The 14,516-nt window shown below is 43.4% G+C and overlaps 1 protein-coding gene across 1 annotated transcript in view; it reads right to left on the bottom strand.

Annotated features, from left to right (window-relative positions):
* The window catches only part of CDH13 (cadherin 13), a 1,015,931-nt gene that overhangs the window by 15,001 nt on the left and 986,414 nt on the right, over nucleotides 1-14,516 (bottom strand). The window lies entirely within an intron of this gene.

Here is a 14,516-nt window from a genome sequence, read left to right as displayed (position 1 = left end):
GGTGGGTTCCCCTTTGGGAATCTGATGAAGGTCATGGTCCTGCCTTAGGAAACGCACTGCGGCTCACACTGAAGGGTTGGCAGTCACTGGGAGAACTGGAAGTGCGGCCTGGGCTCCGTGCGAGGTTGGAGCTTCTGATGTGCGACACCTTGGTTCAGTTGTTGTGAGGCTGAGGCAGAGAAGTTGAGCACCGGCTCAGATGAATTCTGTGTCTCAGGCCTCCTTCTCTAGAACGAGGGTTAATCTTAGCTTTCCATGTCCAAGTTTGCACTCCGTAGATTGCTCTCATTTCAACTACAAAAGCAAACTAAAATTCCCAAACCATCATTTGGGGTTATTATTAGTATTGTTTTTGTATCTTCTTTTATGAGCTACTTTTATTGTGGTAAAATATGCATAATATTTACCATTTTAACCACTTTTAAGTGTACAGTTCCATGGCATGAAGTATATTCCCACTGTGCAGCCATCACCGCTGTCCATCTTGAGAACTTTTTTTTCATCTTCCCCACCTGAAACTCTGTCCCCACTAAAAGACAGCTCTCCCTGTCTTCCTCCCCACAGCCTTCAAATCTTGGTGGGTCATTCATTTTGCTTCAAGCTTTCGTGCTGCCAAACAGTGGCTTGACATGGGAGTAATGGTTACCATTTTCTTTCCTGGCCCTGAATAACCTAATCTGTTTTATCAACAGGACTGTGCCTTCAAGACCACAGAGATGCTCTGACCTCAGGAAGCTGTGCCCTGGACCACTGCTTGCTCCCATTTCTGGCTTTGTCATTCCCACTCGGCACTGGCAGCTTATAATACTTCACAAATCGATCAGTTTAGGACCAAACTGATCCTGCGGCTGGATTTTGAAACAAGACAATTTAACTTGTGCTATTCACTTTGGTGGTGATGATCTCCTCGAGAGCTGGACGAGTTGGCATCCTGTGTCCGTGCCAGCCGTCCTGGTCAAACCCTCAGTCTGCTTGGTTCAGTGTTGAGGCTTGGACCTTTGTGTTCTAGGTGTGTTGGGGTGGAGCTGTACATTTTCTAAAAGTCCAAGCGAACCAGAGAGGTTGCTGTTTAAGCACGTGGGGCTCTACCCTCCAGTCTTCCCTCATTTTTCCTGAAGAGGAAACTGGGACTCAGAAGATGAAGTAATTGTCCATGGCGCTGTGACCATTGGTGCTGTGTCACCTGTCTGAGGACTGCGGCCCCTGAGACACAGTGTTCCCATGCTGTGCACGCTGAGGAAGCTCCAGAAGTGAGTGGAATGACCGGTGGTCTCAGCACAACCCACCGTCCGTGCCAGACTGTGGAGCTCCAAGTTTAGGAGTTCTGGCGCTGTGGTTGGCATCAAGAATTGGCAGAAGCGGTGAAAAACAATCTGTGTGTTTTGGTACTTAAATCACCAACAATATACTGCTTTCTGTTGAAGGTGGGTGGAGCTAAGGTCTGTACCCAAGGGCACGTGTCACACCTGAGTCTCCTGGCACTGGGTGGGTGTAATGAGAAACGGGGCCGGGTTAGGGTTAGGGTTATGGGGATATCATTTTATGCAGAATGCTGACCACGTAGGATTTTCACTTAGCCAAAAAAAAAAAAAAAAAAAAACCACTGAGATTTTATGATAGGTTCCATTATTCAAAAGATGCACATATATATATCTAACTTGGCAGTGACAGACAAAAACAGTGTGACACTAATTAAAAGATATATATGATTAGGAAAAAGATTAGGAAGAAATATACCCAAACCTAAATAGTGATTATCTCTCCAGGTAATTAACATTAAAGTAATACTTTTCTCTTTTCAATCTCCTTTATAATAACCATGATTACTGTGATAATCAGAAACAGAAATGTAAATTCAAAAGTTATACAGGGATTAAAAATTTTTTTCCAATTCTACTTTCTTTTCTCTATTTGTTTTTACAAAGAATCGATATTTAGTAAATTTGCAGAGTTCTGCAACTACCACCATTATCTAATTCTATTTATTTATTAAAGTTTTTTTTTTTTTGATATGTGCCATTTTAAAAGGGCTTCCCAGGTGGCTCAGTGATAAAGAATCCACCTACCAATGCAGGAGATGTGGGTTCTATCCCTGTGTTGGGAAGATCCCCTGGAGAAGAAAATGGCAACCCACTCCAGGATTCTTGCCTGGGAAATCCCGTGGACAGAGGAGCCTGGCGGGCTACATACAGTCCATGGGGTCGCAAAAGAGTCAGATATGGCCCAGCAATTAAACAACACACAACTTTTAAAAAAGTATTTATGAATTTGTTACAATATTGCTTCTGGTTTATGTTTTGTTTTTTTTTTTGGCTGAGAGGCACACGGGGTCTTAGCTCCTTAACCAGGAACTGAACCTGCAGCCCCTTCAAGAGAAGGCAAAGTTTTATCCACTGGACCACCAGAAAAGTCCCCAAATGGTATCGCTGAGGCTCCTCCATGTTATACCAAGAATCAGTACTTCATTCCTTTTTATAGATGAATAATACTCCATTCTGTTGATCGACCATGTTTTCTTTATCCATTCACTAGCTAATGGACATCTGGGATGTTTCTGCTTTTAGTCTGTTATGAACAATGCTGCTATGAACAACTGCATTTGAGAGACCGGATTTTCACGCATTACGAGATCCCTAGACTGATAAGATCAGACCCCAGTGCATCTCCTCAAGAGAGTGCCTGTAGAAGAATAGGCTCCCTGGTCTTGCCACAGTTGGCTGGGCTGGCTTCACATGCAAAGAAGGTTGAATCTCAGCCAGAACGTCTGGAAGTGAGCTCAGAGAAGTGCAGGAAGGCAGTAGGCTTTTCTGGTCTCTGGGCTAGATGTGTGCAGCACGTGTCTTAACACTGATCATGCATCTAGGTGGTTCCGTATGGGGAATAGTGTGCAGAATGAGGCTGCCTGCAATGGAGAATAATATGCAGGAAGAGAAAGTGAGAGGAGGGAAAGACAGAAAGCTCGTTTCTGAGCTCCCCAGACTCTGAGCATCAGGACTATTCTCTGTCATGTCCTATTAGAATAGGTAGCTGGTAGATTTAAAAAAAATTATTATTATTATCTGTGGTAAAGGAAAATTCAGTGTTTATTGGAAAGCGCTGCTCAAGGAGAACGGGTGGCTTGTGCTCAAAAAGCCTGAACTCCCTGGGTTGAGTTTTGAATTAATTCAGGTTGATTTGAAAACTGCTCTTTCCATACTTACAATCACATATGTTTGCATTTCCATAGGTTTCCCTCTATTCTGAGAACAGTGTCCTCCCTTCCCCCACCTGGGGGAGAAACACGTGTGTATGTGGGAGGGAGTATCTGTGGAATTCAGAGCAGGGAGTCCACTCCAGGGACCAAGAGGGAGACCTGAGCTGAGCATCTCAAGGAAGCTTGAGGCTCAAATTCTGGGAGGAAAATCGGGAGGATGGGTGAATTCATTGGGAACCACAGTTCACGTGTGGCCACTAAGTGAAGGCTGGGTGCCCTTGCTGGATTCTGAGGTGTGTTTGTTAGGGCAAGGTGACTGGCGGGGGCAATCTACTCCCCCCCAGGTCCTTCTGCACGTCTGGGCATCTCTTGAACCTTTGCCAAGTAGCTGTGAGCAAAGAAATGCCAGGTCTTTTATTTCACGTGAGCAGGGCTCTAAGCTACATTCACCTGTGCTCACAAGAGGGAGCGAACCAGGACCCCTCTCTGCAGGGTGACCCTTCATATTACTCAGTTCATCCCTATGTTCTATTTACTATGGCTCTGCAGGATCACTGTTTTACAGGTCCGCTTTTTTTTTTGGCATGTGCCCTGTAAGCCAAGAATCTTGTCGCTTTTTAATTCATAAGCATTTTTTTTTATTGCTGTGTTAATAGAGATCTTGCCAATCTCATTTTATATGCTGAAAACATTTAGTAGTAAACCAACCAAAAACTTGGTAGAAAATAGATTTGCAAACTACAGCGTCAGGTTTCCATGGTTAATATTTGATGTAGAACTGAGGCAATTATTCACATAATTCAGACTCAATTCTTTAGGAGGAGAAATAATTTGAAAGCTGAAACTGTTTTTTTTTTTTTTTTTTTAATTCCAGCGTTTGGCTTTTTTGCTTCCATCTTACAGAAACCAAAGACAAGGCAAAAATAGGGGAAGAATTGATTTGGAGGCCGTTTCTAAACGTGACAGTTTCATTTCATTCATTCAGCCCATAATTATCTATTGTGACTTTGCCCTGTGCCGGGTTGGCTAAGCACAAAAGTCAACCGTGCAGGGTGTCTATTGTTGAAATACTAACCATGTGGCAGGGACAGTTATGTAAACTGATGCAAGATAACACTGTAAGTGCAGGAAGAGAAGTGAGGATAAAATATCACGGGAGCTTATGACGTGGAGTAATTAACTGTCTGGGGAGAGCTCAGAAGTCTCCATAAAAAGATGGCTGGAGAAGGTTCTTCTAGGAGGAGGAAATCCTGTGGCTAGAAGTTGTGGGAAGAAGCGGTCATAGACTTTTCAGCTGGATGTTGGCCTTGATGAAAGCCGGGGTGCTGGAGGCAGGGAGAGGAGAGGACTTGAGTGCGGAGGGAGGGCAGGGAGGAGCAGTTGGGAGGCCGGGGCAGTAACAAGGACCGACAGTGGGGGCTTAGGTGAGGGCTGTGGGGATGCGAGAGCAGAGGCGGGACAGGGAGTGATGGGGGAGGAGCGTCAGTGGGGATGGGGCTCTACTTGGGGACCATGCAGATGGTGACGCTATTACCCAAGCTGGGGAAGAGGGAACACCAAGGAGGAGGAGCTAAGAGACCTCTTGGCAGGATGAATTGAGCTGGCAGAGATGGGCATTTGCAGACAGCATTCTAATGCCCAAATCAGTTTTTTTCCCCACAATGAATGTTTGAAAACACTATGTTTAAGATGGTTGATTTGACTGGTCAGCGTGGAAATGTCCTGCCGTCAGGTAGATGAAGGTTAGCTTACCTCTCCCCATTCAGACAGAACAAGCTCCATGCATTGATGCCCATGGAGAAAGCAGCATTTTCTGGCTAATTTTCTGATTCAGAGCCCTACTCTCAGTAGAGGGCTCTGCAGCCCGTCCCTTCTCTAGAAAAATGTTCAGACCATCACTAGCATAGTCATCAGATGACACTTCATAGTTTGCTTCAGATACTGATGACTTTGTAAGGATACATTTAGAAAAATCAGTCTGTGACTCACCTCAAGTAGGCTCACTTAAATATTTAAATTTTATAATATTTAAGGACTTATAAGTCACCAGGAAGTTTGCATTCAGGATTTCCCGTCTTTGTAACAGCACAGCAAGGCAGGTGTTTATCTGCACCCTGTAGGTAGGGAGACAGGCTGAGCCGGCCCTCAGCTAAGCTGGGGTGCTGCTCCTTCTGAGGGGAGCAGAGTGCCAGGCCCCCTCTCTGTGGAGTGTACTTGCTGCTACACATGGCTCTGATCACAGCCCTTCTATTACCAGATCTCAAGAGTTCTTTTATTGGGCCATTTTGTCAGTGACAAAATTGAGCTAGTATTTTCAACGTGATTGATATTTTACTGGTACTTGAAGTAATGAGGAATGATGGCTGGGTCTTCAATGTATTTTTCTTCCTCAATTACTATAACAGCTGAGATAAGGGGTGTTAAACTGGCTTAATTGGGTTGCCATCATAACTAATGGCTTGACTTTATCCAAACTAGCATCTTTTAAGTAGAATTAATCTAAATAATTTTACTACATCCCCCATGCAGGCTTGGTTGATCTACAGAAAGAGAAAGACGATAAATGGAGGCATCATTTTGAAGTTCAGATTCCCCCGTCATCCCCAGTTTGGGGGCTGTTGTTATCCAGTAGTTCAGTGGTCATTCCACTTATGGGGCCAAATTACTTTTTTTCTTTTTGAATCAATTTAAAAGTCCTTTGTACAGTATTTCAATTTTGATGGGCTGGCATTATCAGATCATCTATTATATAGGAGACTGAGGGAAAAGACAGGTTAGGACATGATAGATCTTAGCTCATGAAAAATCATGATCTTACTCTATTCCATTTTAATTGTACAGCTGTTACACTTGGTTCTCTGCCTGTTTTCTTGGTTGCCCACAGCACATTTTTCACCGACAGACTCAAATATACTTTATACAAGTTGCTAAGTAATGAAAACATGCTGCTGAATTTAGCCATAATTTGGCTTGTTTTTTCCCCTTATTCTTTTAAATGAAAATAGATGGGGATGCAACACTTGATAATCATATAAAGACTTCATATAGATGCTAGAGATAGTATGTATTTCCTGGCTCAAACTATTTCGTATGCACTGAGCCTTAGGAAGAACTAATGGGGATAATTTTTTTCTTTTTTCTTTAAACTCTCTGCGTAAGCTGGGTGCTGGAAAGCAAGGGCATTTGAACTTCTTGAAGCAAAATACTTGTCTTTGGCATTTGGAGTCACAATTTAAGATCTTCTGAGGGTATAACAGCCATTCAATAACAGTCATGCACTGAACCCTACCCAATTTCAGAATAGAAGGAGTGAAAGCTGAGGTCATAGGTGAGAAGGAGGCAGGAAGACCAGCCTGATGGAGTCCTGAGCAGAAGGCAGGGAGCCAAGAAGCAGTGGCCAGCTCCGCCTTTCCTGCCCAGGACAAGCCCCTTGCAAGGGGTAGTTCCTGGACTCGGAGGAGAAATTGCTTGTGGCAGCTTTCAGCCCGCATAAGACAGTGAGACTCAGATCCGACCTTTCTGGTGATTACCTGAGCAGGCATGGTAACCACCTGGGATTTGCCCAGTGCTAATTGCTGCAGCTTTGCCTCCTTGTCAGCACAGCCCCAGAGGGATGCCATCTGACTGCACTCCTGAATGCTCTCTCTCTGCATCTTGGTATTTTCCTTAACCATTATTAACATTATTTTTTCCCCCTTTCTTAAGATAGGCCAGCGATTCTATGTTTGTTAAGTCTTTAATGAAGGAGTTCCTGTACTCTGAAGGCACTGTCTTAACCTTTTCAGAAAATCTGGACTACATAAGGTAAATGACAATATCCATCTTTAAAGATAAAATGCTTGCCAACAGGAAAGGTCACACCTTATTAATCTATAGGATGAAAGGCTGTACTCTTCCAATCATTTAACTACAGCAGCCTGTTCTGCTTTAGCCAAACAAAAGCATTTCACTTATAAAAAAACAAGGTTGTTGGGTAATTTATAGCTCATTAAAATTGATACCAGTTTACGAAAACTGCCTTGTACATCCTCGAGTGTTCTGTGGGTTGCAACCTAGCCTCTATCTGTAGCCTCTGTCTGTGTCTTTTCCTGCTCAAATCATCTGTATCCCAGGCATTATCAATATTATTATGAAGTGCTATTCTAGAATCTACATAGACTCACACTGGAGCTGCAAGCAAACAGGTCCAAAGAGTTTTTAACTTCTGTTAAAGAGTTTTCTCTTTAACTCTTCTAAAACTTCTAAATGTTTCTCTAAAACTCTTCTGTTAAAGAGTTTTTAACTCAGGATAGATTTGCAGCCCTGCTTCTGACTTTTTTTGCATTCCTCCATTCTGATCTCACAGCTTCTAGTCTCTAAGAGGTTCGCAAAAGATTCTCGTTTGGCACTGCCTTCCCATTGTTCTGAACCGAATGAGTAGAGCTTGTGCAGGAGCTATCATGGTGTCACTCTGCTTTTTGCTAAGTGTTACAGGACTGCAGACTGCACTTCGCCTCGTTCCCTCTCAGACCTCCTGTCCTCCACTCTCCTGGCACCTGCCCCCTGCCCTCCAGCAGCTGGAGATTGTCCTTCCTTAGGATGACAAGACGCTGAGAGTCTAGCTCTAGGGACCAGGTACTCAGAGAACACGTGAATGGTTACAGTCTCCTGGAGAAAGCACAGTGGACCAGGGACATGCTTTCTGTGTAGTTTTATATATATATATATTTCTTAAGTTGTATTGAAATATAGAAACATTCATTTTCTGTAATGACACAGCTTGAAGAAACTGCAAAATCTGAACACACCCAGGTAGTGAGTCCAATATATACAAGGAGTTCCTTACAAAACTACCTATACATATGATCCTGCAATCCCACTCCCGGGCATATATGCAGAGAAAACCATAATTTGAAAAGATAAATGCACCTGGATGTTCATTGCAGTACTATGTACAATGGCCAGGACATGGAAGCAACCTAAAAGTCCGTCAACAGATGAATGGATAAAGAAGATGTAATATACATACACAATGAAATATTACTAAACCTTAAAAAAGAACGAAATAATGAGTGAATTTGCAGCACCATGGGTGAAACTAGAGATTATCATACTAAGTGAATTAAATCAGACAAAGAAAGACAAATATCATATGATATTGCTTATATGTGGAATCTAAAAAAAAAAAAAAGATACAAATGAAATTATATCCAAAACAGAAACAGACATAGAAAACAAATTTATGAGTACCAAAGAGGAGAGTGGGGAGAGGCACAAATGGGGACTTTGGGGTTAATAGATACGCAGTGCCATATATAAAACAGATAAACAGTAAGAACCTTCTATATAGCACAGGGAAATACACTCAGTATTTTGTAATGATCTATAAGCGAAAAGAATCTGTAAAAGAATATATATACTCTTTTATAGTTATATATATAGTTATTTACAACATTGTGAACTAACTATACACTTCAGGTAAAAAAAAGTCCCTTAAGTAATGCTGAAGGAAGAATTAGTTTGGCTTGTTCGACCTTGATATAAGTGGAATCATTCAGTATGTGATCCTCTGCTTCAGCCTTCTTTTTGCTCAATGTTGTTTGCAAGATTCGTTCCCTTGCTGTCAATAGCTGCACGTCATTCATGCTCAGTGCTGTATAGACCCGATTGTGTGAATGTACCATTCATTCATTCTACATTTGTTGGGCATTTGGATAGTTTCCAATTTTGAGCTAGCATTAATGGTGCTGGGAGTTACACTCGGGTGTGTGGGTTTCGGTGAAGAGACGCATGTGTTTCTGGTGGATGTACAGCGAGGCATGTGATTCCTGGTCACAGGGGATGCATGCGTTCAGTGGTATTTGATACTTGCAGCTTTCCGAGTGGTTGTACCAGATCACACTTCTCCCAGCTGGATGGGAGAGTCCCAGTGATTTCACACCCTTGCCAACACTCGGCATTCCCCATCTTTTCAGTTCAGTCATTTTGTAGGTGTGCCGAGTTTGGAATGTCATTGTATTTCCTTGATTAATTTGTGTTTTAATTTATATTTGCATAGTTTTTTTTCCTTGATGAGTGTTGAGCATCTCTTCATACATTTACTGTCATTTGTATATCTCTCGTAGTGAATATCTGTTCAAATCCCTTACCCCTTCTTCTTTGCCTGGTGTCTTCTGCATACAAGTCCCCTGTAGCTTCAAAACATGGCAAATGCTTTAAAGAGAGAACGGCTGTGTGTTTAAGGTGAGTTTGCTTGCTTTGTTAGGTCTTTGTTTCAGTGAGACCCTGGGAGATTTCACTCTGCCCTTTAAAAGGCATTTATCTATAACCGTGTGCTTAAGGGCCCTCAGGTTTTCACTTTGTCACACCAGTCACATAAGTGTTACAAGTATTTCTCATTTATTTCTCTCCATCCTAGGCCTTGCCTGGATCAAGCCTGATCCTTGCCCAAAATCTAAAATGGCCCCCAAGAGGAAAAAATGGCTGGGGGCCGTATACTCTTTTTAGAACAGTTCTTCCCTTTTTTCTGTTTCAGTTCTTAGTTGATTTAGGTGTCACTGCGTCTGCAGCTCTCTGATGCCTTTACAATGAAGACTTTTGTGATCTAGCCACATTTTCCTAGTTTTTGCAGTAGGGACATTGGGTCTACTATATCCTACCAGAAAGTTCCCACAGCCATGTACTTTATCGACATGTTTTGGCATAAATTCCTGAGGGACTCCTTGTTTGTGCTGTGCTCAGGTAGTGTCGACTCTTTAAGACCCCACGGACTGCAGTCCACCAGGTTCCTCTGTCCATGGCGATTCTCCAGCAAAGAATACTGGAGCGGGTTGCCATGCCCTCCTCCAGGGGAATCTTCTCAACCCAGGGATTGAACCCAGGTCTCCAGCATCACAGGCGGATTCTTAACCAACTGAGCCACCAGGGAAGCCCAAGAATACTGGAGTGGGTGGCCTATCCCTTCTCTAGGGGATCTTCCCGATTCCCCAGGAATCAAACCAGGGTCTCCTGCATTGCAGGTGGATTCTTTACCAGCTGAGCTACCAGGGAAGCCCTTGACTCCTTGTTTGAAGAGAATTTATTTTGCTTTAGCTACCCTCACGACAAAAATTCATTATACTTTCATCCCATCAAATACACTGAATTTCTATAAAATTAGTAAAAATTCTTAATTTGTTTAACATTGAGACATCTGTTAGTACTATTAGCTTTGATCTCACAGGTAAGTGTTGGTTTTTCCTGGTGGAACATAATACCCAGAGATAAGGTTTTTGTGAATGACAAGGAGACTTTAAACAAAAGTTTCTCTGATTTATGAGGTCTTTTAAAATTTATTCTCTTTTTTTGCTCTAAGTCTTTTGGGCCTTGTTTGAGATTATCATCTCTAATGATGGCTCTGTATAGTGATGCCAACCTGTTTTTTATTTACCACTCCATCTTCAGGGACGTTTCTAAACTTTGGAAACATCTGTGATGCCAGATTTTGAATTTCCTTGCCTGATATTAGCATTAATGGAGTTAGAGAAGAAATACATTTCAAACTGTATATTCCTTGAGGTCCATTCTTTTCTTCCTATAACCCCACTGGTGTGGGACTGACATTTATTGAACATTCACCATGACTCTTGATGGGAACTGTAGAGGGCCCAGCACTTTATCCTCTCACAACAACCTTATAAGCAGAAATTATCTTCCTTATTTTGTAGAAGTAGAAGCTGAATCTCAGAATCCATAAGCAGCTTGCCCAGTCACACCTGTCTCTGGCAAAAATTAAAGTTTACTTCATTTCTAGGTTTTTTTTTTGGATGATTAATTGCATAAAGTATTCAAACTTCCTTCATGGTGTTCTTAGCTGAGAATTTTCTCTACATGTACAGATACATTTATGTGGTTCTCGGAACTCTGACATCATTACTTCAGCTGATCCTCACTGACACCATTTGTTGGAACAGCATTTTAAACCTCCTTGGCTTGTTGTCCTCCACTGCTGATCCCTGTCTAGACTTGCTCCTTCCACAAAACATATCTGCTCTGATGGTGCCCGTCTCTCTTGCATCGTGAGTCCCTGAGAAAAGCCTCCTGGCCTCTATTTCATCCTGCCTTGCAGCATCTCATGGGTTCATCTCAGCATCCACCCCACACAGACACCGCGGCAACAGTCCTCTGAAACCAGTTCTGTTTCACTTAATGGACTAGATTTCTGACTAGAAACTTACTATCACCTTTTTCTGTTTCATGTTGAGTATGGGTTGTTTTCAAAGCCTTGTTTCTTACATCCAGATGTTTTCTGGATTCGCCCTTTCTAATTTGCTTCTGTTGCCACCAGGCTGCACGATCCCTTTAACTAAGATACGAGTGATGGCTTTCAACGTGTTTCCCAGCTCTAGACTCTGTCCACCCAGACTATTTCCACCTCTTCTCTTACCTTGATTTCTCCACAGCTCTCTAGGACCTTCTTACCTCATGTCTCATCATGACCTGACTGATTCTCCACACTGCCATGGGGGTTACCTTCCTAAAGTACAGTTATCCTGGAGGAATTTGAGAATCAAATCAAGCTTCTCAGCATGGCCTATGGAGAATGACCTAATGCATGATCTATTGCACAGATACATGAGTGCCTGCTCAAAGTCCGGCATGTGATAGGAGCTGGGCATTCCACACAAGATCCAGTTCCCTTATCTCTGTAAATTTGGAGCCTCCCGTCACACTGAGCAACGTTTCAGGGTCTCACATATCCACTTTCTTTCAGGCTTCTAGCAGAACACCTTGCCCTTCCTCAACTTATCCTTCATCACTCGGGTTAGAGAGCCCCTCAACCAAGAAGCTCCCCATGACCACCGCTGAGACTGGATGGTCTGGGGCTCCTCTGGTTAATTCCTGTAGGACAGCTATGATGTTCTTTGGTCATCTGCTGCTTGCTAGTCTAACTTGCTGGGTAGCTCATTAGCTCGCTAAGCACAAGGACAATGTACTGTCCATCTCCGAGTCTCCAGGACCTCGCACAGGGTCTGGTCCAGCTCTCTGCTGACGAGTGTTCATGTGCTCTTTCATCAGTCACTTTCCTCCTCAAGAGCATGTGGGGTCCTTTGGGTGCCTGCTTCCTCAGACGACTTGTCTTGAAGCCGTTTTCCATATGCATCCAAATGCATTTCTCCACGTTTATGCACAGGGGGTATAACCCTTTTCTTACCTCCCAAGCCACACCCCCTTTTAGTTTAGATTCCACCACTCTGTGGCCCCAGTCACCCCACCTCCGACCCCGCCACCTACCCCATCCTCCCTGCCTTTCAAGGCCAGACTCTAAGGTGGACTCACTGTGGAGCCCACTCTGCCTACTGTGAGCCACACCGATTGCTCAGTTCTCAGATGTGCTCTCCCATCTGGTGTGCATGGAAGTACCCAGCCTCCGAGAAGTCTCAGTTCACCCATTATAGGGGAATGAAGGCACATATAAAGAACCCTATAAATATCTATTTCAATGTACTTACAGGACTCAGAACTGAGTCTTCAGCTGGGAACAGCTGGCTTCCAGGAATTACAGGGAGAGCGAAACTTCCTGTGTGATTGATACAGTAGACATCTCAGCTTAATAAACTTGAAAATGAATTCTTATCCCCCTCATCTCAACCAGGAGCAAATCCTGTTAGCATTGCATTTGAAATCTACAGACTATCTCCAGACTCTGACCCCTTCTCATCCCCTCCTCTATTAGTGGTCCAAGCTACCATCTTCCCTAGACTGTCCTCAGTTTTCCTAAGAGGTGTCCCTACTTCGGTCTTATTTCCTTGTCTCAACAGAGCAGCAGCAGGATCGTGGGACTTGGCAGTGGTGTCCATTTCACACAAAGTAGAAGCCAAGGGTCATATAGGGGCCCACGCGACCCTCCACGATCCGCATCCTGGACCACCGCCCTCTTTGCTCTGGCCCCCAGCCTCCTGGCTCTTCCCTGAGATTGCTTCAGGGGTCCCATCCCCACTTCCTTCATGTTTCTTCAGCGAGCCTCTCAGGGCTGTCTAGTTAAAACTATAGCATCCTTTTGTTTGCTATCTCTTCTTCCTGTTTCCCTGTTTCATACATAAATAGTATTACTTTCTTTCCCCTAAAAGCACATTATGTATTTTACTCAGATTCCTTCCTTTCTCCATGAGTGTGCCAGCCGCACGAGTACAGTGATCTTTGTTTGTTCATGACTCTATCTCCAGTGTCTGGAACAGAGTCTGGCTTGTGGATATTGTATTATTAGCTTCTGAATGAACAGGAATTGTTTTGTGATTACAAAGGTACTAGCTGAGGGGACTTGATGTCTTTCTGTGGTGTATATCATAAGAGGGACAAAGCTGTGGGGACAGTTCAATCATCAGGATCCGTGATGTCCCCTGGGATTTTCTTTCAACTTGCATTAGGGAAAAGAACTGTCCCTGTAGATGAGAACAGGAGCCAGGATGAAGGACATCAGCTTGGCTTCTGAGCCTTGGTGCCTGCCGGAGACGGAACAGGGTGAGTTCACTGCTCTGACCTCTATCTAGACAAAGACCCAGGGACTCCAGGACTTGGGGGTTTTACTGATTCACTGTGTGTTTATGCACTTTGCTTCCCTGCCCTCACGCATTTCTGTTCTTACCAAGAACATCTCTAGGCCTAACAGAAGAATTGTAAAAGTGTAAAGATATACTTCAAATCTTGAAAGATGATGTTTGAAAGTGCTGCACTCAATATGCCAGCAAATTTGGAAAACTCAGCAGTGGCCACAGGACTGGAAAAGGTGAGTTTTCATTCCAATCCCAAAGAAAGGCAATGCCAAAGAATGCTCAAACTACCGCACAATTGCACTCATCTCACACACTAGTAAAGTAATGCTCAAAATTCTCCAAGCCAGGCTTCAGCAATATGTGAACCGTGAACTTCCTGATGTTCAAGCTGGTTTTAGAAAAGGCAGAGGAACCAGAGATCAAATTCCCAACATCCACTGGATCATGGAAAAAGCAAGAGAGTTCCAGAAAAACATCTATTTCTGTTTTATTGTCTATGCCAAAGCCTTTGACTGTGTGGATCACAATAAACTGTGGAAAATTCTGAAAGAGATGGGAATACCAGACCACCTGACCTGCCTCTTGAGAAACCTATATCCAGGTCAGGAAGCAACAGTTAGAACTGGACATGGAACAACAGACTGGTTCCAAATAGGAAAAGGAGTACATCAAGGCTGTATATTGTCACCCTGCTTATTTAACTTATATGCAGAGTACATCATGAGAAATGCTGGGCTGGAAGAAGCACAAGCTGGAATCAGGATTGCCGGGAGAAATATCAGTAACCTCAGATATGCAGATGACACCACCCT

This window comes from Bison bison, unplaced genomic scaffold, assembly GCF_000754665.1.
Source record: "Bison bison bison isolate TAMUID 2011002044 unplaced genomic scaffold, Bison_UMD1.0 scf7180017864295, whole genome shotgun sequence".
Taxonomy (NCBI): Eukaryota; Metazoa; Chordata; class Mammalia; order Artiodactyla; family Bovidae; genus Bison; species Bison bison.
The sequence above is the reverse complement of the archived record's forward strand: the minus strand, read 5'-3'. Positions and strand labels throughout refer to the sequence as shown.